Source organism: Triticum urartu, chromosome 5A, assembly GCF_056163025.1.
Source record: "Triticum urartu cultivar PI428250 chromosome 5A, HENAU_Tu73, whole genome shotgun sequence".
Taxonomy (NCBI): Eukaryota; Viridiplantae; Streptophyta; class Magnoliopsida; order Poales; family Poaceae; genus Triticum; species Triticum urartu.
Genome location: NC_141877.1, coordinates 343,795,252 through 343,819,373, shown reverse-complemented (window position 1 = coordinate 343,819,373; position 24,122 = coordinate 343,795,252).

The following is a 24,122-nucleotide window of genomic DNA, read 5'->3' as shown; positions in this document are numbered from 1 at the left end:
TGTCAAAGTAACGGAAGTTCAGTCTGTAGTGGAGCAGCTCCAGGAGGACATGCAGGAGAGGAGAGGCAGGACTACTACTCATGCCTTTGCCAGAGTGCCAAGAGGTCCGAGGTCGTCTGCCGTGCCTGTTGCTGACACAAGAGCCACCACCTCAGCACCAGCCACAGCCTCAGTTCCACCAGCTCCAGCATCTACTTTAGCTCCAACCCCAGCGTCTACTTCAGCATCTACCGAAGCCTTCGTCCTAGGAGTGATCCGGACTCCACCACCACCTGAAGATCAAGCCTGAGCGTCGATCTAGCACTATGCATTTCTAGGAACTTTTTGGTAACTTGTTGCCAAAGGGGGAGAAGATGTATAGATCATAGGCTTCGAGAGAGAGAGAGAGTGTTGCTTTTTTCTCTTGCTTTATTTGGTGGTTTTTCAAACTTGTTTGCTTTTGAGTGCTTGAGATACTATGCTTGTGAGACATTGATGATCATGTGTTTGATCATAAGCTACACTTAATGCTTGCTTAATACTATTATGTTATCTATCTTATGTGATCATTCATTATTCTTGGTGATGAGTGCATGTATTTCATTCTTAGTGATCCGGACTCCACCACCACCTGAAGATCAAGCCTGAGCGTCGATCTAGCACTATGCATTTCTAGGAACTTTTTGGTAACTTGTTGCCAAAGGGGGAGAAGATGTATAGATCATAGGCTTCGAGAGAGAGAGAGAGTGTTGCTTTTTTCTCTTGCTTTATTTGGTGGTTTTTCAAACTTGTTTGCTTTTGAGTGCTTGAGATACTATGCTTGTGAGACATTGATGATCATGTGTTTGATCATAAGCTACACTTAATGCTTGCTTAATACTATTATGTTATCTATCTTATGTGATCATTCATTATTCTTGGTGATGAGTGCATGTATTTCATTCTTATCATTTTAAGAATGAAATACATGCACTCATCACCAAGAATAATGAATGATCACATAAGATAGATAAGATAATAGTATTAAGCAAGCATTAAGTGTAGCTTATGATCAAACACATGATCATCAATGTCTCACAAGCATAGTATCTCAAGCACTCAAAAGCAAACAAGTTCGAAAAACCACCAAATAAAGCAAGAGAGAAAAGCAACACTCTCTCTCTCGAAGCCTATGATCTATACATCTTTGAGACCGAGTGGAACTCTTACTTATCCCATGACTCTAACTCCTTGTGCATTTGCAGTCCAAAGCAAATTTTTAAATATGCACAAATTTAGGGGGAGCTCTTACTTATCACATACTTCTCAAAGCGACGATATATTTCATGCTTATTATCATTTGTCGAAGCTTTGATCTATATGTTGTCATCAATTACCAAAAAGGGGGAGATTGAAAGTGCAACTATCCCTAGGTGGTTTTGGTAATTCATAACAACATATAGCTCATTGAGCTAATGCTATTCCAAGATGATTATTTCAGGAAAGCTCAATGATTGGCATGGCATGGATGTGAAAGTGGAACCCTCAAAATGCTAAGGACAAAGGATTGGCTCAAGCTCAAAAGCTCAAGACTCTTCATTTTATATTTTAGTGATCCAAGATCACATTGAGTCTTTAGGAAAAGCCAATACTATTAAGGAGGGATGAGGTGTTGCTTAATGAGCCTCTTGCTTCATGTGCTTAGTGATATGCTCCAAAACCCTCAACTACTTTCCCATATCCACATATGACCTAAACCCTAAGCCAAACTCGGTCCTACCGATTCTTCCTATCCGGCACCACCGAGTTTCACTTGTCATTAGCCACTGCCAAACCCTAGCAATTCGGTCCTACCGATAGGGATCTCGGTCTCACCGAGATGGGGTTGCAAACTCTCTGTTTCCCTTTCGTAACTTTTCGGTCTCATCGATAGAGCGAATCGGTCCCACCGAGATTGCAATGTAAACTTAGTGTTTCCCCTTTGTAACTTTTTGGTCTCACCGAGTTCCACTCGGTCTCACCGAAAGAGCAAATCGGTCCCACCGAGTTTGCCTGACCAACTCTCTGGTTAGCTAATTACCAAATTCGGTCTCACCGAGTTTGTGTAATCGGTCTCACCAAGATTACGTTATGCCCAAACCCTAACCATATCGGTCCTACCGAGTTGCATGTCAGTCCCACCGAAAATCTCTAACGGTCACTAGGTTTACATTTTCGGTCCGACCGAGTTTATTGATTCGGTCCCACCGAGATTGGAAAATTGTGTAACGGTTGGATTTTGTGTGGAGGCTATATATACCCCTCCACCTTCTTCTCATTCGAAGAGAGAGCCATCAGAACACACACACCATTCCAACTCATATGTTCTGAGAGAGAACCACCTACTCATGTGTTGAGACCAAGACATTCCATTCCTACCATATGAATCTTGATCTCTAGCCTTCCCTTGCTTTCCACTCAAATCTTCTTTCCACCAAATCCAAATCCTATGAGAGAGAGTTGAGTGTTGGGGAGACTATCATTTGAAGCACAAGAGCAAGGAGTTCATTACCTACACACCATTTGTTACTTCTTGGAGAGTGGTGTCTCCTAGATTGGCTAGGTGTCACTTGGGAGCCTCCGACAAGATTGTGGAGTTGAACCAAGGAGTTTGTAAGGGCAAGGAGATCGCCTACTTTGTGAAGATCTACCGCTAGTGAGGCAAGTCCTGTGTGGGCGATGGCCATGGTGGGATAGACAAGGTTGCTTCTCCGTGGACCCTTTGTGGGTGGTTGCTTCTTCGTGGACCCTTCATGGGTGGAGCCCTGTGTGGACTCGCGCAACCGTTACCCTTGGGTGGAGCCCTGTGTGGACTCGCGCAACCGTTACCCTTCGTGGGTTGAAGTCTCCATCAACGTGGATGTAGGATAGCACCACCTATCCGAACCACGGGAAAAACATCCGTGTCTCCAATTGCGTTTGAATTCTCCAAACCCTTCCCTTTACATTCTTGCAAGTTGCATGCTTTACTTTCCGCTGCCTATATACTCTTTGCATGCTTGCTTGAATTATGTGATGATTGCTTGACTTGTCCTAAATTAGCTAAAATCTGCCAAGAACTAAAATTGGGAAAAGGTTAAGTTTTTATTTGGTCAAGTAGTCTAATCACCCCCCCCCCTCTAAACATACTTTCGATCCTACACTTTTTCAAAGAAGTCATATCCGCCGGATCAACATTGTTCTTATAAAATTTCAACTCCACTATTGCACAAACTGGCTCAGCATAAGCCGCATCACCTTCCTCACATTCCAAGGCTATCCTTCGGCTCCCATGTACCGTGATGGTCCCCTTATGACCTGGCATCTTGAGCTGCAGATAAACATAACAGGGTCTTGCCATAAAGTTAGCATAAGCCAGCCGTCCAAATAGAGTGTGATAAGGGCTTTTGATTTTCACCACCTCAAAGGTCAATGTCTCTGAACGAGAGTCGTACTCATCTCCAAACGTAACTTCCAGAGCTATCTTACCAACTGGATATGCCGACTTACCAGGCACCACACCATGGAACACAGTGTTTGACGGTTTAAGATTTTTATCCGTCAACCCCATACGAAGGAAGGTTTCATAATAGAGGATATTGATGCTGCTCCCTCCGTCCATGAGCACCTTGGTAAACTTATACCCTCCAACCTGAGGTGCCACCACCAGTGCCAGATGACCCGGATTATCAACCCGGGGCGAATGATCCTCTCGACTCCACACAATGGGCTCAGACTAGCGTAAATAACGGGGTACTGCCGGTTCAACGGAGTTTACTGCCCTTTTATGAAGCTTCTGATCCCGCTTACACAAGCTTGTGGTGAAGACGTGGTATTGCCCACTATTCAGCTGTTTCGGGTTACTCTGATATCCAGACTACTGCCGCTGATTCCCCTGACCGGACTGTTGATGGTAGCCCCCTGATTGCCCTGACTGCCTTGATGACCTTGATGACCTTGAAATCCAGAGCCTGAACCGCCTCCACCATAACCTGGCCCCTGTGAACCGGATCCTGGACCACCTCCCGGTCCATGGTTACCTTGAAAAAGATTTGAATTCTTGAACTCCTTCATGATATAACAATCCTTCCAGAGATGAGTAGACGGTCTATGATGTTTACCATGCTTCGGATAGGGCTGATTCAACAAATGCTCAAGATTCATGCTTGACCCTTCGGCTTGCGGGGGCGGTCTACCCTTACGGCCATGGCCATCATTCTGTGCATTGGTATTTGCCACAAAGTCCAGGTTGTTATTAGCCTTGCGCTTACCATTACCTCCTTGATTCGCTGCTGGGTTATGCTGCTGCCCTTTGGTGCTGCTCCTCTTCTTTCCCTTTCCTGGTTTGTCATCATCAGATTCAGGGTCCTTGGTACTGTCAGAATCAGTGTACTTATCAGAGCTGCCATAAGTGTCCCCATGTCATTGCAATGATGTTTGAGCCGCCCTAATTTCTATTTGAGGGGCGTAAAACGGCAATTTTTCTCCAATGTCAGGACTGCTGAATCGGCATTGATCCGGTCTAAAGAATGCAATATCATTGAAACCCGGCGCACCCAATGGGTTGTTGATTCACCTTCTTCCTGGACACAGGAGGCCAAATCCACAATCGACATGGGCTGCTTGCACGTGTCCTTGAAATTTTGGATAAACTGGGCTTTTAACTCGGCCCATGACCCAATGGAGTTAGCTGGTAGTCCCTTCAACCACGTACGAGTCGTTCCTTCTAACATCATGGTAAAATACTTAGCACATGCAGCCTCGTCAACATCCAACAGCTCCATTGCCATCGCATAACTCTCGACCCACGCTTCCGGAGGTAAATCGGCCGTATAATTGGGTACCTTACGGGGGCCCTTAAAATCCGTGGGCAACCATACGTTCCGCAAAGCCGGGGCCAAACACGGCACACCCAGAGATCTGAAAGTTACTCATGTTTCAACCGAAGTCATTGGATGAAATGAAGAAGGTTGGCGGGCTGCGTACTGCACTGCTAACTCAACCTCTCGACGTGCTCCACCTTGGTCCCCCACGCTCTAAACATTGGCACCACTGCCCGCCGGGTTATGACCACGAGGCGGATTGTGATTCCGCGCACTGCTTGACACGGCTGCTTCATCGATATGTCAGCTGTAACTCCGGCTTGGGCGAGGGGTGGAATGAATCCTCTCACGGCTGTACGAACAAGCCTGCTGCTGAGTCAATGCCGTCTGAAGGAGTTCTCCAACTCGTCGAGTCTCAACTGCTACAGGGGACTCCCCTTCAACTGGGAGAGCTGCCAATCGTGAAGCGACATCGACCATGTTATCCAAGGGGTTAGAATAATGTCCCGGTGGTGTGGGCACATAATGCGGCATTAACACATGCTGCGGCGGAGTGTTATCCTATCGAGGTGGGTTCATCGCGCGCAGTTGAACCGGCACCCCTGTCCCTGGTACTTCAGTCCGGTTTATCCCTGGCTGGTTACTTGTCCCTGCTCCGGGCATGTTGAAGAGGTTTCTCACTTCGTAAACAAAAGGTAGGCAGGACTGATGCCTTCTCCCCATGACATCATTTGACGCGTTCTGATCTAGCATAAGCCGATAAGACTCCGCCTGAACCCGTTGTGCCTGAGCATCCAGAGCGGCCCGCTCCTCAGCCATCCTGGTGTTTTCCGCATTCAGCTCTTCCTTGGCCTGCGCTATCTCATCACGCAATTTCGCAATCGCCGCATTATGCTGATCCTGATCAGCCAGATTAACCACCGTAGTCACCAACATGGTTAATTTGTCCACCAAGTCTGTCAAAACTTGGGCCGGTGGGCGCACAGGGCCTCCTGCCCCGGCAGCCATCGCCGCCGCTGATCTGGAAATCAATTCTTCTGTCGTTGATGACTGTAGCATGGACTGTGTACCGGCCATAAAAATTGCAACCCGGTTCAGCGGTTCAAGGGGGTCCAAAATACTATCGCCATCGGAACAACCCCCAAACCGGCCATCTTGTAACTGATACATTGACTCGTTCTCTCCAGTGGATGATTCGTCATCTGAATAGATAACCGTCTCGCCGTTAGACACCGGTTCGAACTCTGCACTGTTGATGAATCCCACAAAAGCACGCTTCATGGAGGGCTAAACTTGGGCGGGCCTCGCACGCTGAGCTGTCTCGATGATGTCGGTGCAGATGTCCGACTCAGGACCCAGCTCGCCAATCTTACTGATGAAGACATGAATTCCTCCAAAGGGGACCCGGTACCCGTACTCGATAGAGCAAGCCTCGGGGCCTGTTGGTGTCAAAACCGGCGGATCTCGGGTAGGGGGTCCCGAACTGTGCGTCTAGGCCGGATGGTAACAGGAGGCAGGGGACATGAAGTTTTACCCAGGTTCGGGCCCTCTCGATGGAGGTAAAACCCTATGTCCTGCTTGATTAATATTGATGGTGTGGGTATTACAAGAGTTGATCTACCACGAGATCAGAGAGGCTAAACCCTAGAAGCTAGCCTATGGTATGATTGTTGATGTGTATGTTGTCCTACGGACTAAAACCCTCCGGTTTATATAGACACTGGATAGGGTTAGGGTTACATAGAGTCGGTTACAATGGTAGGAGATCTGAACATCCGTATCGCCAAGCTTGCCTTCCACGCCAAGGAAAGTCCCTTCCGGACACGGGACAAAGTCTTCAATCTTGTATCTTCATAGTCCAGGAGTCCGGCTTGAAGGTATAGTTCGGCTATCTGAACACCCCCTAATCCAGGACTCCCTCAGTAGCCCCTGAACCAGGCTTCAATGACGACGAGTCCAGCGTGCAAATTGTCTTCGGCATTGCAAGGCGGGTTCCTCCTCCAAATACTTCATAGAAGATCTTGAACACAAAGATAGTGTCCGGCTCTGCAAAATAAGTTTCCACATATTGCCATAGAGAGAATAATAATATTAACACAAATCTAATCTGCTGACGTATTCCATGGTGCGACACACCACGGCCAAGCCTTTATCCCAATCGTTTCATTATCCTACCTTAGCGCGTTATGCGAGGCGGTTTCCTTGGCATGTCTTGTCAAAGCAGAGATCGTGTCCCCTCATTTCGGGATTCTCATCAATACGGGCGTGGGTAACCCAACCGCACCGCGCCTTTGATTACGGCGCTTGGAGACAAGCAAGTTTTACCAGGCTGGTGGGGACACATAATCGCGTCCACCCATATAAGGGGATAAGGATCCACCTTTTTACCCACGCCTTCTTCCTCCTCTGCCTATCCATTCGTACGCACTCGAGCTCCAGCGCCCAAGTCCGCACTACCACCTCAACCCTCTCCAGTCATGTCCGGAGCGGGAGGCAAGTGGATGGTCTCCTCCGTCACGGAGGGACACATCAAAAAGTTGAGGAAGGCCGGATATCTGGCCAGTGACATCCCGCACCGACTCCCCGAGAAGGGGCAGCTCATCCCCACTCCTAGGCCCCATGAGAGGGTGGTATTTCTCCCCCATTTCCTCCGCGGACTGGGCTTCCCTCTGCATCCATTTGTCCGGGGGCTCATGTTCTACTACGGCCTAGATTTCCACGATCTGGCCCCGAACTTCATCCTCAACATCTCGGCGTTTATCGTAGTGTGCGAGGCTTTCCTCCGCATCCGCCCTCATTTCGGCTTATGGCTAAATACCTTCAACGTCAAGCCGAAGGTAGTGCGCGGCAGCCAGGCGGAGTGCGGCAGTGCCATGGTTGGCAAGATGGCCAACGTCCTGTGGCTCGAGGGCTCCTTTGTGGAGACCCTGAAGGGGTGGCAATCGGGATGGTTTTACATCACTGAGCCGTGCGACCCCAAATGGGTCGCAGCCCCTGAGTTTCGGTCTGGACCCCCTACGCGGCTCACCTCCTGGAAGGAGACCGGCCTGTCGTGGGGTAAAAAAGGAGAGCTGTCCGGACTCCAAACATGCATCCAAACCCTGGTGGACAAGAAGCTCAAGCTTGTCAACGTAGTCCAGGTTATGCTCGTCCGCCTGATCCTCCCGTGTCAGCGACGGGCCTTCAACCTGTGGGAGTTCGACCCGGCGCAACATCAAACTCTAAACAGGCTCTTCGACACGACGTACGAAGATGCCTGGAGGGTGCTTTTCAAGGGCGCTCAGGCTCCCGCATCCGCCGCCGAGGATCGCGGATTCAGTACTCAGCATCACGCTCATGCGGTAAGCCGTTTTTGTCCTTTTACAGGGTATCAGTTTTTCATGGTTTGACTCCATGCGGGATCTGAGTTCCCTTATATTTTATAGGATTGGGTGGCGATGTCCGGACAGATCAACTGTCCGGATCCTCTGCCCGAAGGCCCAACGGACGCTCGCTTGGCGAAGCTGCTGGTTCCGGCGCCCTATGTGGTGCCGGAGAAGAAGGCCACGAAAAGGGCCACGGGGACTCAAAAGAGTGCCCGGCGTCAGGAGGTGTCGGATTCGTCATTCGACGGTCCCGAAGCACCTTCCTCTCGTGAAGACGAGGAGGAAGAAGAAGAGACCTCTCCCCCTCCAACGGGAGGAGAGAAGAAAAGGAAGGCCGCCCTCCCTGAGGAGGCCGGAGGGTCCAAGAAGGGGAAAACCCTTCCTCCGGACTGCTCCACCGACGCCGATGACGACAAAGAGGAGTGGCAGCCCAGGGCCAAGCCCCTGGCGAAATCGTAAGTGTCCGGATACCGGGGTAATTCATAGTATTCATTTTTCGCATAGCTTTTCCTTATGTTGAATATGTTTGTGCAGCCCACCCAAGGACCGGCTTGACGCATCGTCAAGCGGCTCGCTGGACCCGTCGGAGGCGAACTCGCTTCCGACGGCTTCATCCCCCCACCCTGCGGACGACACCGAAGTGTTGTCCCAACAGGTTCCAAGCCGGGAGGAGGTGGTCCTGGGGGCGCCGCAAGGCGACCTCCTAGACTCCAGGAGTAAAGGGGATGAAACCCCCCAGGGCTCCAAGTCCGGCTTAAGGCCGGACACAGCTCCGGAATCTTCAAGGGTTCCAGAGTCCGGCGGGCGACCTCCTTCCAAGAGGAACAAGCCTACCGTGCCGGTGACCTCCGCCCAACCGGAGGCGCCGGACAATATGTTGGAGGCGCTCCAAGGTGCCTCCATCGACGACGGGCACCGCACTATTATGAGGGCGGTGATCCAGAAGGTTCAGTCCGCCAAAAGCGGGCTGACTGAAGCTTGTACAAGCCTTTTAACAGGCTTTGAGGTAAGTAAAGAATGTTCAAATAATGTTACCGCATAGACAGTAGCCCCTGATGCTCTGTTGGGCGTTCGGGAAGAAAAGCCGAATAGAGGATCAAAGAATTCGCAGGACTCTAACAAAAGGAGTCAATATGCGTATGCAGGCTTCTCTGCTAGCGTCCGCCGCACTGACTGCCGAAGTGGACGTGCTGAAGTAGAGTCTCGAGAAGGCCGAGCAAGAGCTCGGGCGTGCCAAGAAGCAGCTCGAGAAGAAGGAAGGTAAGAAATACCCTGTTTGAATATGTATATAAAAAAGGTGCAATTGCAAAAAATGACAGGATTGACATGGCTACTGCAGGGGCCACGTCTGAGGTGGCGACCCTTAAGCAAGCCCTGCTCGAGGCCGAGAAGAGTGCGTCCGTGGAGCGCACCGAGTAGGAGAGGTATGAGGCTGAGGTTGGCAAGGTGCGGGAAGAGCTCCAGGTTCTCATGAAGAAACATGAGAGTTTGGAGCTTGACTTGAAGACGCGAGCGTCCGAGCTCGCGGCATCTATAGAAAATGCTAAGTCTGCCAAGGCCGAGTCCCAGAAGACCCTCCAGGAGTTGGATGAGGTGAAGAAGATTGCGGCGGGTAAGGCATTCTTTATGCAAAGCAAACACATAAACGTGAGTTACCTGTTACTTACCTGAATCCGGAGCTCTCCAAGAGCGTTCACAGATCTTCCCCGGAGAGTATCTGATGCCGCCGCATTCTATCGAGCCGAGGAGGGCAACTCGATGGAGAAGGTGTTCTGGTCTCAGTACGCTGAGGCCGGACACCCCGTGCCCCTGAGCGACCAGCTGAAGCAACTGGTCGAGCTCCACAAGGCAGCCGAACAGGCCATGAAAGGCCTCCTAGTTCGGCTGTGGCCTGGAGAAGCTCCGCCTGGGAGCTATTTCGGGCTGGTGCGGCGGCTGGTGGAGGCCTGTCCGAGGCTTGAAGACATCAAGCACTCCGTCTACATTGAAGGTGCCCGTAGGGCCCTTGCCCGTGCTAAGGTGCACTGGGGCAAGCTGGATGCGGAGAAGCTTGTGAAGGACGGGCCACCTCCGAGGAAAGAGCATCGCAAGCCCGAGAATTATTATAAGGATGTTCTGAAGGGTGCCCGTCTTGTTGCGGATGAATGTACCAAGGATGTATTTTTTGAGTAAAACCCGCTCGTGTTATCCTGTGTGCTGAAAACTTGTTCATATGCGCTAAGCAATGCTGCTTGAATTTAAAATATTACCTTTTGTGCGGCTGTTTATCAATACTGAGAGATGGCGAGTCGTCGGCTTCTGCCCCCATGCCGCTAGTGCTGGGGTGTTCGGGGATAAACCTGGGCGCTCTTTTTCCCATATTTGGGTCCTTCAAGGGAGGCGCTCAGCCCAACGAACGAGGCAATCAGACTATAATGCGTGAACACTCTCACTTAGCCATAGAATTCTATAATTTTAAATTTCAGCGAAGCCCCTAGTATTCGGAAGACCGATTTCGGGGCGCTATCCATGCCTTGGCCGGACAGAGCCGGCTCCTCGCCCGAAGCGGCATAAGTCTTTAGGGACTCAAAAAAACCTCTCGAACAGCGACCAGCTCTCGCTTCATCACGACAGTCAGTTTTAGCTTTCTCCACTGAGGTGCTCGGCCCAGCTCAACTGGGGCACAACCGCAGTGGTTCTCCTAGTGCTACCTTAGCCGATATAGAGGAACGTAAGGCACCAAAACATAGGAGCTGGGCAAACCCAACTATTGACCCAAGACATGATTCGGAGCCGATGCATATAATGCTATAAGTTCGGGATGCCGCACTTGTTAAAGTGTTCGGACTTCTCACACCATGTTGAGGGGTACTGAAGCCCCTGGCGTATTTTGGCCGTACCAAAGTGTATGGGTGCAACATGTCATTAAGGAACATATATATATATATATATATATATATTAAAAAAGGGGTAATGCAAAAAATGGACAAAAGCTACGCATTGTTCACTGAAATAGCTGCGATCAAAGCAGAACGATAGAAGTGATGCGATAAACGAAAAGTTGGACTATTTAACATGTTTGCTTCAGGGGCAAGCTGCGAGATAGTATGCGAAACAGGTATACTGCTCGTGATAGAGACCACCTGGGATTTCCATAATGCGGCATGGCTTGTCAGTAGAAAACAGGAAAATAATAACCATGAATAATAGCACTTACACGTAAGTTGGACAGGAAGATGTGAAAATGGTGTTTGTCTTCCCAATAATCTTCCCATGATGGGAATATATGCACGTAGTCCCTAACAACAATGAAAGCATTGTATTTTAAACCGGGAATAAATGGAATGGGGTTCCAATCTACAGGAATTGGCCATCTCTGCAGTTGGGATAGGTCTTCGGCCGGTGGACTTGTTGTACTTTTTGCTGGAGTGGGATTTTTCTGTGGTACAACTGGTGCTATGGCAAATGAAATCGGTATACCTTTTGCTGGAGTGCAGATCCTATGTGGTGGGGCTAGTGGTGTGGCCAGTGAAGTATGGGTACAGTCTGCTGGAGTCGGTCCTACATTTTGTGTCACTGGTTGTACAGCCAATATAAGTGGGGTGTTGTCTGATTTCTCCAGCACCACCACGTTTTTCAAGGACTTTGCTAGTGCTCCTTTAGGTTCGGCAATCACCCTCTTCCTTTTTGAAGTCTGATGCACAAGAACAGCATTTGAGTGGGAAAACATGGTATGATGACAGATGGAATATGTATTGATAGTGGATGGGAATGGCATCTTGACATATATGATGAGTAAACTAAGCAGATGGCGGTGCAACAAATTACAAGAAATGTAAGACAACATATGCAAGATACCCGCAATCAATAAAACATTGGCAAATTAGAACAGGCACCTTGATGGGTGAATAGGACAGACCATCTGCCTTTGACTCCTCGAGGTTAGAATACTCATTAGGATCATATTCTGAACAAGAATCAACAGGTGGGGAGCGTATGAGTTTCATTGCATCCAGAATGGCACTCAATGCCTTGGTGCCAATTTTGTAAGTCATTGCAGTGTTTAGCTTCAAGAGTGGACTGCTGCTAGTGTGACACAAAGCAGCTACATAGATCATAGTGTAGATATAATGGGATAACCTTAAGCATCAGAGTAAAATCAGCAAAGTGGAACTTGCTGGAATATATGTGCTAGTATTGCCGGTACGGCTAGAAAGGTTCGGATACCAGCTCTCTTCAAGTGAAGGTGCGGTACTGTTAATATCAGTGTAACTCTCAATGACGACATAGCTTCCCACATTTCCTTGCTATTCTTATAGGATTCAAGTGGGTAGGCCACTACAAATCCTATTCCTATGTTTACAAGATCCTACGAATCAAAGAGGCTCAAAGTGTTCATCACAACCGACCGTATAGAGCTCTACACTGCAAATGTCCCTGCTCATCTTCAGTACAAGGAACATATTGTACTACTATCATACTCCCTCCATTCCAAAATATAAGTCTTGGTAGAGATTTCCACTATGGATCACATACAGATGTATCCAGATACATTTTAGAGTGTAGATTCACTCATTTTGCTCCATATGTAGTCCATGGTGGAATCTATACAAAGACTTGTATTTAAGAACAGAGAGAGTACATATTAAAGAATAATGGAAGTGGAACATGGTAAAGAAGAGCAAGCAGATTTTGGATAATAAAATGTTGGTTGCGCAGTGCCCACACATGATGAACCAGAGCGCATTAAGAATGCAACTCCCAGCTGTCTCTCGACGATTTCAGGCGGTTGGATGAAGATCCTACATCTCCTAACCCTTCTTCTTCCTCGTCTCTGATTCTTCCCATACAGAACACCGCATGGGCCGCCGGCCGGACCATCGGCCCCCACGGCCAGTGTTCCTCCACCACCCCACCCCCACCCCCGCCCCAACCCCCACCAGCGTCGAGTTTTCTTCATTCGGTGAGGCCCCACAACCACCCGAGCCCCTTCGATCGCACCGGCAAACTCCGGCAAGCACTGAAAAATCGACTGACCCAATTTTGAAATTTAGTCTACTATGATTTAACTAGTGTGGAATATAAAAGGGGAAAAGCATAAGCATTGGGAGTATAGTGTTGAGCATGCCATGGCGGATCTGAAGGTGCAAACCGGACAAAGGCAACTTCGCAACCAAGACAAGAAATCAGAGTAAAGCAGTGGCAATCTATTTTCTTGCTGCGATAAATAAGTTGAGCAGATACGAAAGAGTACCACCTCTGGTGCGGCGCCATGTACGCATCTGCTGAGAATTTGACGGTGCTGCGGTAGCGATGGTTGTCGGCGGCATGGAAGCAGATCTAGGAGGGTAGACGGTGGCGGTGGGGTGCGGTGGATGAGACGGTCATAGGAGCAGCGCCGGCAAGGTGGACGACGGTGGGGATGAAGCGAGAGGACGGGATGCAAGGATCCTGGTCCGAGCCATGGATGAGAGAGGTCGATCTCTTGTAATGGACGGCGGCGTCGGGGTATCAGCTCCGGCATGGTGGAGGAGGACGGCGGTGGATGGGGTGGCGGACGGCAGCAGACGGAGGAGGGTGGGGTGGAGAGGGTGTTTTGGCGCCCACGGAGTATGAATGGGGAAAAGAGAGGTAGAGAGGAAGGGGGGAACCATGTATTCAGGGCGCGCTTGTCTCAAATGCGAGGAATTTTACAAACTTAGCTCCCGTTTCAAATTTCTACTACATCACAACAACATTAGTCGGTTGGGGATAGGACGGTAATCTCGCATACACCAAATATTTGCTGACGAGAGTTTGTTTTTGGCGCCCATTTCGGCCGAGGACACACTGTGTTTTGGCGCCCACCGTGTATGAATCCAGGTGAGAGGCGGTTACGTCACGTTTGGGTGAAATTACAAACCTACCCCTATCGAAACCTATAGAAATCCAGCAGATAGGCTTTGCGTGGCAGGGATAGGCAGTAGTGATTTCCATCTCGCAAATTTTGGTTTTGGGTGGTTACTGCGACTTTCCCCACTTCTTTCAAATTTTGCAGAGTGCACGTTTACCATGCCAACTCAATTCGAATCCCGTTTGTATTCTATTTTTTTGGGCGGGATCCATTTTCAATTGGAATTACATTCTATATACATCATTTTTCATATATACTTTCAAAAGCACAACACCATTTATACATAAATATGGTTTACAAATGGCATGATCTCAGATTCATAAGGTTGTATCCATCAATTTGGATTTTCAAATATTTGAAACCACTTTATGTTGAAATCCAATGTATGCATTCCTCGCTAACTGTCTCCAATTAATGTGTGTTTCATGCGGGTTTTTTACTTCTCAAACATGTATAATGTGTTTCACACACGCAACATATAGTGTAATCCCATTTAGACATTAATTGCATATAAACCATGCACTGTTTGTAATTGAAGAATCTATGGATCACCAATATTGATAAACTATATAACATTACACGTGTGCCCAAATTCAAATGAATATGCATTATGATATTATCGATGTCGTGATCTCCAGTTTAAATATTTGAATCCCCTTTAATCCAGATATTTGTCTCATATAGCTATCACTCATGCTTATATAGGTCTATCTCTCTGGACCTATACGCGTTCATCGTCTCTCAGGTATCTCTCGTGCTACCTGTATGTCGACAATGATCTTTTATCTTCGTAACACACTGACGGTACTCTCTCCCTCGACCTTCATCACTCTATCTCTCTCTAAGTATATCTCGCTCCCTGCTATGTGTCTCTAACTATGATTCTCCATGTGGAATCTCTTTCTCTCACACAAACACAAAACTTTGTCTCCCGGGGTCTCATTTCTCTCTACTATTCCCATGTGTGCCACTCGCACACCCCTCATACAGAGATGTCTTTTGCTCCTTAGATATGAGAACCTATGACTCTTCCTCTTCAATATCTCTTTCTCACACACAAACACAAACTCTGTCTCCCAGGGTCTCATATTTCTCCATTGTTCTCTTGTATGTCGCTCACACACACCCTCTCTCCCTAGATATATCTTGCGTTCCCTCGTATGTCTCTCTAGCTATCACTCTCGTTGTGAAATATCTTTCTCTCTTGCAGACACAAAACTCTGTCTCTTTGGATCTCATTTCTCTCTGATATCTGTTTGTATGTGACTCACATGCACCCTCTCTCTATCTCTCTCACACCCACACACATAACCCAGCCTTCTGATCCACTCGACTCCTATCTCTAACGCACACTAGCTAGCATCTTTATCTTTCTATTTATCCTTTTCTCCATCAACCTTCTTTCTCGCCCTCACTCTTGATTCCTATCACGCACACTACATATGTTTCTCTCTACATGCATTCAAGTGCCCTCTCACACACATATATAACTTCACCCTTTGAACCACCCGACGGTCATCTCCAACACCCAAACTAGCGGATGTCCCTCTAGCTAGCATCTCCATCTCTGTATCTATCTGTAGTTTCTCCGTCAACATTTCTTTCTCGCACGGAGTCTTGCTTCCTATCACCCACACTATATATGTCTCTCCATACATATGCATTTATAGGTTGGTCTCTTTTGCACAATCGTTGCGGCTCACTCCCTCTGCTCGCCATAGATGCATGCTCCAGCCCAAGCCACTATCTCTTGAAGACAAAAACACATGCTCAATTGTCAGGCCTTCTTCACTACATTCTCACATGCATGCATATTGTCATACCGATCCGTCTCTCCCATGTCATTGATCTTATGACTTATGTCTTCTTTCATTTATCTCGATCATGCGTGCGCACACACACACACATCCCACGTATACATGTATACCTCTCACACATGCACGTTCAAGGTGTCTATGTCTCCATACATAGTTAATTACCCTCAATCCTAATGCCACATCGAATCGTTCTCCTCTTTTGTGCACATAACTTCCGCCTGGATGGGTAAAACACACACTCACACTTAACAATCTCCTTCTAGGTACCCCCCTCTCACTCTTCCCCTATATCCTCGAAACCAATAAGACCACCCTTTTGTTTAATTCCTGCCTACATGCACCATCGATATATAGTAGTCTTCCTCGGTGTCTCTCGAACAAACATGTTCTCTCGATGTCGACTCCTCTCACGCGCACACACCTTCTCTTCCCTCTCTACGGGCATTTTCTCTCTCGCACCCATCGTTGGTGGCCTCTGCCATACACATCACCTCTCTATGATTAAGCCATGCACACTTAAATTACATCCGCCATAGAGGACCCCGCGACACACACACACACGCACCCCCACACACACTAAGACTCCATCTCTCTCTCTCACACACACACGCACACGCATGCACACCCCCCCACACACACGCTAAGACTCCATCTCTCTCTCACACACACACAAACTAAGACTCCATCTCTCTCTCTCTCTCCTCTCCTCTCTCTCTCTCACACACACCCCACACACACACTAAGACTCCATCTCACACACACATGCTCTAGGCGGAGCATTTGTTCCTACCACCCTTCATCCAACCTCACCCGTATGATAAACAATCACCTTTATTTACTTGCATAACATGGACAAATTCCACTTTACTTTAGTAGTAAGGAAACTTATCATCTGTACCCTTATAAAAAAACGAGTTGGCGGTGATGGTGTGCCTGCCATCTTGTAATACAGGCCGTATGATCTATATCTGGGGATAGAAAGCAAACTATGATAATTTTACAAAAGATACCGGCACCTCGCTCCACATCATTATCTCCCACAACCTCATTGCTCAGCAATTAAAAAAGGAATAAGTCTCTGGAACAATCTAGCATGCATGGTGGCCGCTGCCGCCTGCCGGCGCCGTCCATCCCCATGCCTCCGCCCATTCCGACCACCAGTCACCACCACGCTCCACTCCTCCTCGCCTTATCTCTCATCTTTCATTTTTTCGATGACATTCTCGAGATACCAGTTTTCCGATAAAATTCTCGAGATATCATTAGTTTTTACACATGGGATTACTCCTGCATGGGTCAATCACAATAGGTGTTTTGTAAAAAAATGCATATTGATGTTCCCTGAAATGCACGAGAATCTTGCTTGTAATTATATAACGCAAATCACGAGCAGGAAGTGACATTTTTTTGGCACAACCACGTTAACATGGCCACGTAAATCACTAGCTAAAGTAAATACCATTATACTTATATCCCGATGCAAAAGGTTGAGTACATCTCCGAAGAGTAGAGTCGCACACATGCACTCTGTCTCTCAGAATCTCTCTCACACACACGTGTTACATGACGCCCACTTAAGCAGACACGTATGTTACAATTTGTGCACCCGCGGGTACACATGATGCTGCGCATTTATTTAAGCCGGAAGGCGAACCCAAACAATAGTTGCATTCATTCCCCTCCCGCCGCCTCTTCTCTAGTCGTCGTCGCCCGGTAGCCATGGGCCAGCCGAAGGTAACAACATACGCCATACTCCCGCTGGAGCGGCACTTTAATATGGAAAGTTTAGTGGTCATGCATGCATCTTTTGTGCTAGCACTCCTATATAAGGGTTGACCGGTCGCTTCCCGTGGACGTGCGCGGGCGGTGGAAGAGGAAGGAGAAGGGAAGTGGTTTGTGGAGTAATGTTTTTTACCACAATTTCTTAGGAAACTGAGTGCAATAATTGAGTAGTTTTGCAAACTACCAGTACTACACCTGAAACGGTTCAAAACCTATACTCCCTTGCCAGCGCGCGCTTCCCGCGTGAAATGGTCAGCGTCGCCCTGGAGCATCAGTGCCGCATTAATGCCTGGCCAGATCGAAGGCGACCTCTCACTGGCGTCGGCTTTCAAGTGGCATGACAGCTGAGAGAGTGCCGCTTCCCGGTGCACGCGACTGCTCCGCGTCGAGACTGGCCATAGGCCCTGTTTGGATCCATGGGTTAGAGTTAGTTTGAGCTAGTTGGGGCTCAAATAGCCCTAAAGTATCCAAGCATGAGGGTTTAAATTGGAGCAAGTTGCACCGAACCCACCAAAAAAACTATCCAACCAAGAGGTGCTAACTGGAGATAGTTCTCATTGGGACCACTGAGAAATCACTTTTGTCTCCATGAAGTGCATTTATTGTCAATCTAACCCTGTCACCCAAATACCTCTTTGGCTACAGTTAGTTCAGGGTTAGTCATGAGTTAGTCTAACCTCTAGCTAAGTTAGAGTATCAAACAGGAGCAGTATAGGACATGCAAGTTGCTCAAAGCATACATGCAAATTCGTACGTGAAAGGATTTTTTTCTTTTTGAAAACGGAACGTGAAAGAATTTTTTTTAGAATGCTCTTGGCATGTCGCTAACATGTGATAGTTAACCGACCTCAATAGACGGCAGAAACGCCAGCCCGCCGCACTTTGATAGAGACGAGGAGGGAGAAGCGATACAGGCTGCTGGATTACTAGAGATAGGTGTCACACGGAAGCCAAGAAATATGGTGATAGCATGGGTTAGCCATGTACTAGTATGATGTAACTACACTCGGTTGCCATGTTTCATACTCTTCCAGTCCACTGTGGAGATGATTGGTTAATTTTATATCGCTGAATAATATTAAATATTATGAGTGCAGACGCTCCACCACGAGGTTCCTTGCTCCTTCTTGGTCGTCCAAAATCTATGTTCTTCCACTCTATTTTTTTACATGAGCTTTGTTCATCCTTTTGCCAACACGCGAGACATCTAGCATCAAGGTGCACGTGTTATGCAAGGATCGTTCCATCTATATGAAGAACACATGGGACTGGAACTATGAGACGGACATGTACCCAGGAGTGGACGTACGAACCTGAGTAATGTAGCGCAGTAAGTGAAGTAGAAAGGCACAAATGGTATGAACATGCGTGGCATATAGGGTGTGTTTGGTTGCGTTCTCGTCTCAGCATAGTTGTTCCCTCTTCATGCATGCTCAACTCAACACCCCTCTTCATGCATGCTCTCTTCATGCATGCTTCTAGTGTATTTGTGCTAAACTAGTGTGGACTCATGCACCCTCCATACACTCTACCAAACACCCAAAAGTAGGTCGAGAAGGGAACTCTTGGGAGGCATTTGTCTCTTACTACGTACTACCACTAAATGTTGTACATGCAATGCACAGTGATGTTATGGAGTACGTGCCTAAGTACTCTACTACTACTATATTAGTTGGAGGCACATATTAACTTTTATATTTGTTTATGTGTATGCCCCGAGACCTTCCAACTAGACGTGTATTTCTCTCCAGGTCGCACTTTGTATCGTTCATACCAGTATGTACTACTACGTGTGGTCTCCGACCTAGAAGTGGAAGAAGTGGAGACGCTCTACCACGCTATTCATGTCCCACTCCTTTCACTGACGTGTGGGACATCCAGCACGTGCCGTGTTTGGCACCCTTTGTCGTAAGAGTTGAAACGCTAGCATTCATCAGAAATAAAAATAATTATAAATCGGCAGTGATACTATTTTTTGCGAACCAATCAGCAGTGATACTATACCACGCGGTTTCCTTGCTCCTCGATATCGGAAAGAATACTTCCGTTCGCCAACATGTGGGACGTCAACCATCCTGGTCCACTTGCCATGCACGCAGAACTCCAAGGGAGAGTCACCCAGGAAGTCGTGCCGCGGTAACAATGACTAATGAGCCATCAAATCACAGGCCCAGTTCCCACTTTGAAGTTGCTCGGACGAAGGAACCATCATGACTTCATTGAATTCTGCTTCTTGAAGGAAACTACTGTACCAGCAGTACTGCTAGCTATAGTAGTTACTCCAACAGAGGCCTCCTTTCGTTCATAGGATAGGAATATGAAAATCATAGGAAGTGAGATGACATGCATCTCAATTCCTATAGAGAAAGAGATGCCATTTGATGCTTAGGATAGGAATTTTTCCATTTAGTCTAGGCTAATTGTCGGTGTCAAAACCGGCAGATCTTGGGTAGGGGGTCCCGAACTGTGCTTCTAAGGCGGATGGTAACAGGAGGCAGGGGACACAATGTTTTACCTAGGTTCGGGCCCTCTTGATGGAGGTAAAACCCTACGTCCTGCTTGATTGTTCTTGATAATATGAGTAGTACAAGAGTAGATCTACCACGAGATCAGAGAGGCTAAACTCTAGAAGCTAGCCTATGCTATGATTATATGTTGTCCTACGGACTAAAACCCTTCGATTTATATAGACACCGGAGGGGGCTAGGGTTACACAGAGTCGGTTACAACGAAGGAGATCTACATATCCGTATTGCCAAGCTTGCCTTCCACGCCAAGGAGAGTCCCATCCGGACACAGGATGAAGTCTTCAATCTTGTATCTTCATAGTCCAACAGTCCGACCAAAGGATATAATACGGCTGTCTGGATACCCCCTAATCTAGGACTCCCTCAGTAGCCCCTGAATCAGGCTTCAATTACGATAAGTCCGGTGCGTAGATTGTCTTCGGCATTGCAAGGCGGGTTCCTCCTCCGAATACTTCATAGAAGATCTTTGAACATGAGGATTGTGTCCAGCTCTGCAAAATAAGTTCCACATACCACCGTAGAGGGAATAATATTTACACAAATCTAATGTGCTGACATAACCCATAGTGTGACATCACACCATAGCTAGGTCGTTACTCGAATCGTTTTTCATAACCTATCTCAGCGTGTTTCGCGAGGCGGTTTCCTTGGCACGTCTTGTCGAAGCAGAGATCATGTCCCCTTATTACAGGATTCCCATCAATACGGACGTGGGTAACCCAACCGCGCCATAAATTACGGCGCTTGGGGGATAAGCGAGTTTTACCAGGATAGTGGGGGCGCATAGTTGTGACGCCCCGAGACCGATGTGCCAGGTGTCTTCTAGTCATTCGCTGTTGTTGCTTTGTCATTTGCTTGCGTGTCACATCTTGTCATGTCATCATGTGCATTGCATCATCATGTTTTAAAACTTCCATCCGCCGCGGTCTCCTCGTCCTCTCCGTTGTCCGTTCTGAGCCCAACCACACTGGCACACGCCCGCGACATGTCCGAAATATTATTTTATAAGTGGCCGGAAAATGTTCTCGGAATGGGTTGAAAGTTGGCATGCGGTGTTGTTTTCTTGTCAGTAGACCGCCTGCCAAGTTTCATCGCATTCGGAGTCCGTTTGACGCCCCAACGGATAAATATAGCGGCAATAGTAGCCGGTCTAACGTCGGACGTTTTCGGTCTCCGGAAACAGTCGTCGGGCCTCTCCTCTTCTATCTTCTCAGCCCTTTGCCTTTTGCACTACCTCTCACTGCCAGGCCCTACCTAACCTCTCTCGTCAGCCCGCGGACCTCCTCCCGCGCGCGTCCGAAATTGTCCCGAACCCGACCCGGACTGTCGCCACCGTTGTGTCCGGATCATCCCCAAACATCTACAAAATATCATCGTTTTATTTATTGGCATCCCTAGTCTATTTATTCTCGTCCGTTGGTTTTCGATCAGAAGGTCCAAACTCTCTCCCTTCCCTATATAAATAGTCCACCCACATGCCTATTTGGACAAACCCTAGACCAACTCCCTAAAATCCCTCCACCCCGCCGCCACACTCCACCGAATCCACATCGGGATCCTCCCATTCCTCCTCCCACCAACCAGAGCTCGAGCCCGAGCTCTTCGATTTGAACCCAACCAGATCACTTCCCCGCGCCTCCACTCGATCCCTGGCCATCTCCTGCCCGAGGGATTCCTCCTCCCTGCCTCGCTCAAACCCAAAGAGAGGAGCTCCTCCTCGACCTTCAGTCGCCGCTCGCCGGAGCACCGGACCAACACTAGCAGCAGCTTCAGTCCGTCCCCGCCGCCAAGTCCCTCGCGCGACCTCCTGCCTCGTCCTCATCTGCGAGGGAGACGAGCGACCGAAGCGCAGCGCCTAGATCCCCTGCATCAAGCCATTGCTTCGCCGCGTCCCCGTCGGAGTTGATCTCCCTCACGCCGGCCTCCCTGCTTCTGCTGCTCCTCTGCATCGGCAACCAAGCACCCGAGGCCATGCACTCCTCCCCTCGAGCAACTCCAGCACCGCCCTGCTCCAGCCCGTCACCACATCCTCGCCACCGATCGAACCAGCTAGCAAGATGAGCCCCATCGCGCCTCCCCTATCCTTCCTTCCCTCCTGCCTCGTTTCTCTCCTTCCCTGATCTCTCTTTTCTTGGAAGCAGCGCCACCATGGAAGCCTCGCAGAAGCTCCGCGCGGGTCGCCTCCTTGCCAAGTCCCACCACGGCCACCCACCAGATCCGGCCGGCCTCCACTGCCTTTGCCCGTTCACGGCCGGATCCCGCCGGCAGGGCCCCGTCCCCACCGTTGGCGCCCTCCTGTTCGCTGGCCGTCGTCCCCTGCTTCGCCAGCTCGCCTTCCTGGAACGCACGCAGCGCCAAGTCACTGCGCCCGTTGACCCGGCCTTGTTGGCCTCGTCCCTGTCCGGCTCCAGCAAAGCCCAGCTCCTTGGCCCATGGTGAGGCGCCCCCAGCAGCGCCTCGTTTGTTTTTTTTCTACTCAGTTGGCCCAACTTGCACCAGATTTGGCCCATAGATGTTTTTTTAGTTCTGTGAATTTACTAATTTTCCTTCACATGCATAATTACAGAATATGCCATCATTTTAAAAATGCTCACACCTAAATAACCGTGCATCGGTTTTAAACAAACTTAACATGAAAGTTGCTTAGATTTTTGTCTACTTTCATAATATGTCTTTTTCATCCATGTTTAAAATGCTTAAAATGTTGTTTGCTTAAATTTGCTCCTATGCCATGTTAAAATGCTTTATTTCATAACTAAATAACCGTAACTCCGAATTTATTAAACTTTATATGTAAATGGGGTGGAAAAATGCCTAGTTTAACATGGTGTACTTGTTTTGCATGTTTAATAACTCTAAAATTGTGTTTAGGGCAGATCAGTACCAAACCGATATATGCATATGGGGATTTACTGGAATTGTTGTTCGTTGCTTCCGGCCTCATTTAAACTTGAATAGATAGGTAGTTTTCTTTGCTTCACTCTCTTGCCATGTTTAACAACATTTAATATTGTTGGGTACATAAACGAGAGAGAACTAAATAAGTCATGTGGTGTTTCGCCAATATGCAACGGAGTTGCATAATGAGCTCCACTTAATTTGTAGTTTTGTTTGTGCATTTTGCCATGCCATGTTTCATTAAATCGGACATGCATCATACTTGATTGTGCATCATGCCATGATCATGTGATGGTTGTTCACTATGTTGTGTGCTTCTTTCCGGTGTTTGCTTCTTCGGGTTGGATTCGATAACGTCGCGTTTGTGAGCACCCGTTCGTCTACGTCCGTTTGTCTTCTTCATGGACTCGTTCTTCTTCCTTGCGGGATTTCAGGCAAGATGACCATACCCTCGAAATCACTTCTATCTTTGCTTGCTAGATGCTCGCTCTTTTGCTATGCCTATGCTGCGATACCTACCCCTTGCTTATCATGCCTCCCATATTGTTGAACCGAGCCTCTAACCCACCTTATCCTAGCAAACCGTTGTTTGGCTATGTTACCTCTTTGCTCAGCCCCTCTTATAGCATTGTTAGTTGCAGGTGAAGATTGAAGTTTGTTCCTTGTTGGAACATGGAGATGTTGTTCCTTGTTGGAACATGTTTACTTGTTGGGATATCACAATATATCTTATTTAATTAATGCATCTATATACTTGGTAAAGGGTGGAAGGCTCGGCCTTATGCCTGGTGTGTTGTTCCACTCTTGCCGCCCTAGTTTTCATCATATCGGTGTTATGTTCCCGGATTGTGCGTTCCTTACGCGGTTGGGTAATAACGGGAACCCCTTGACAGTTCGCCTTGAATAAAACTCCTCCAGCAATGCCCAATCTTGGTTTTACCATTTGCCACCTAGCCTTTTCTTTCCCTTGGGTTCTGCAGACTCAAGGGTCACCATTATTTTAACCCCCCCCCCCCCCCGGGCCAGTGCTCCTATGAGTGTTGGTCCAAACTGTCAGCTGC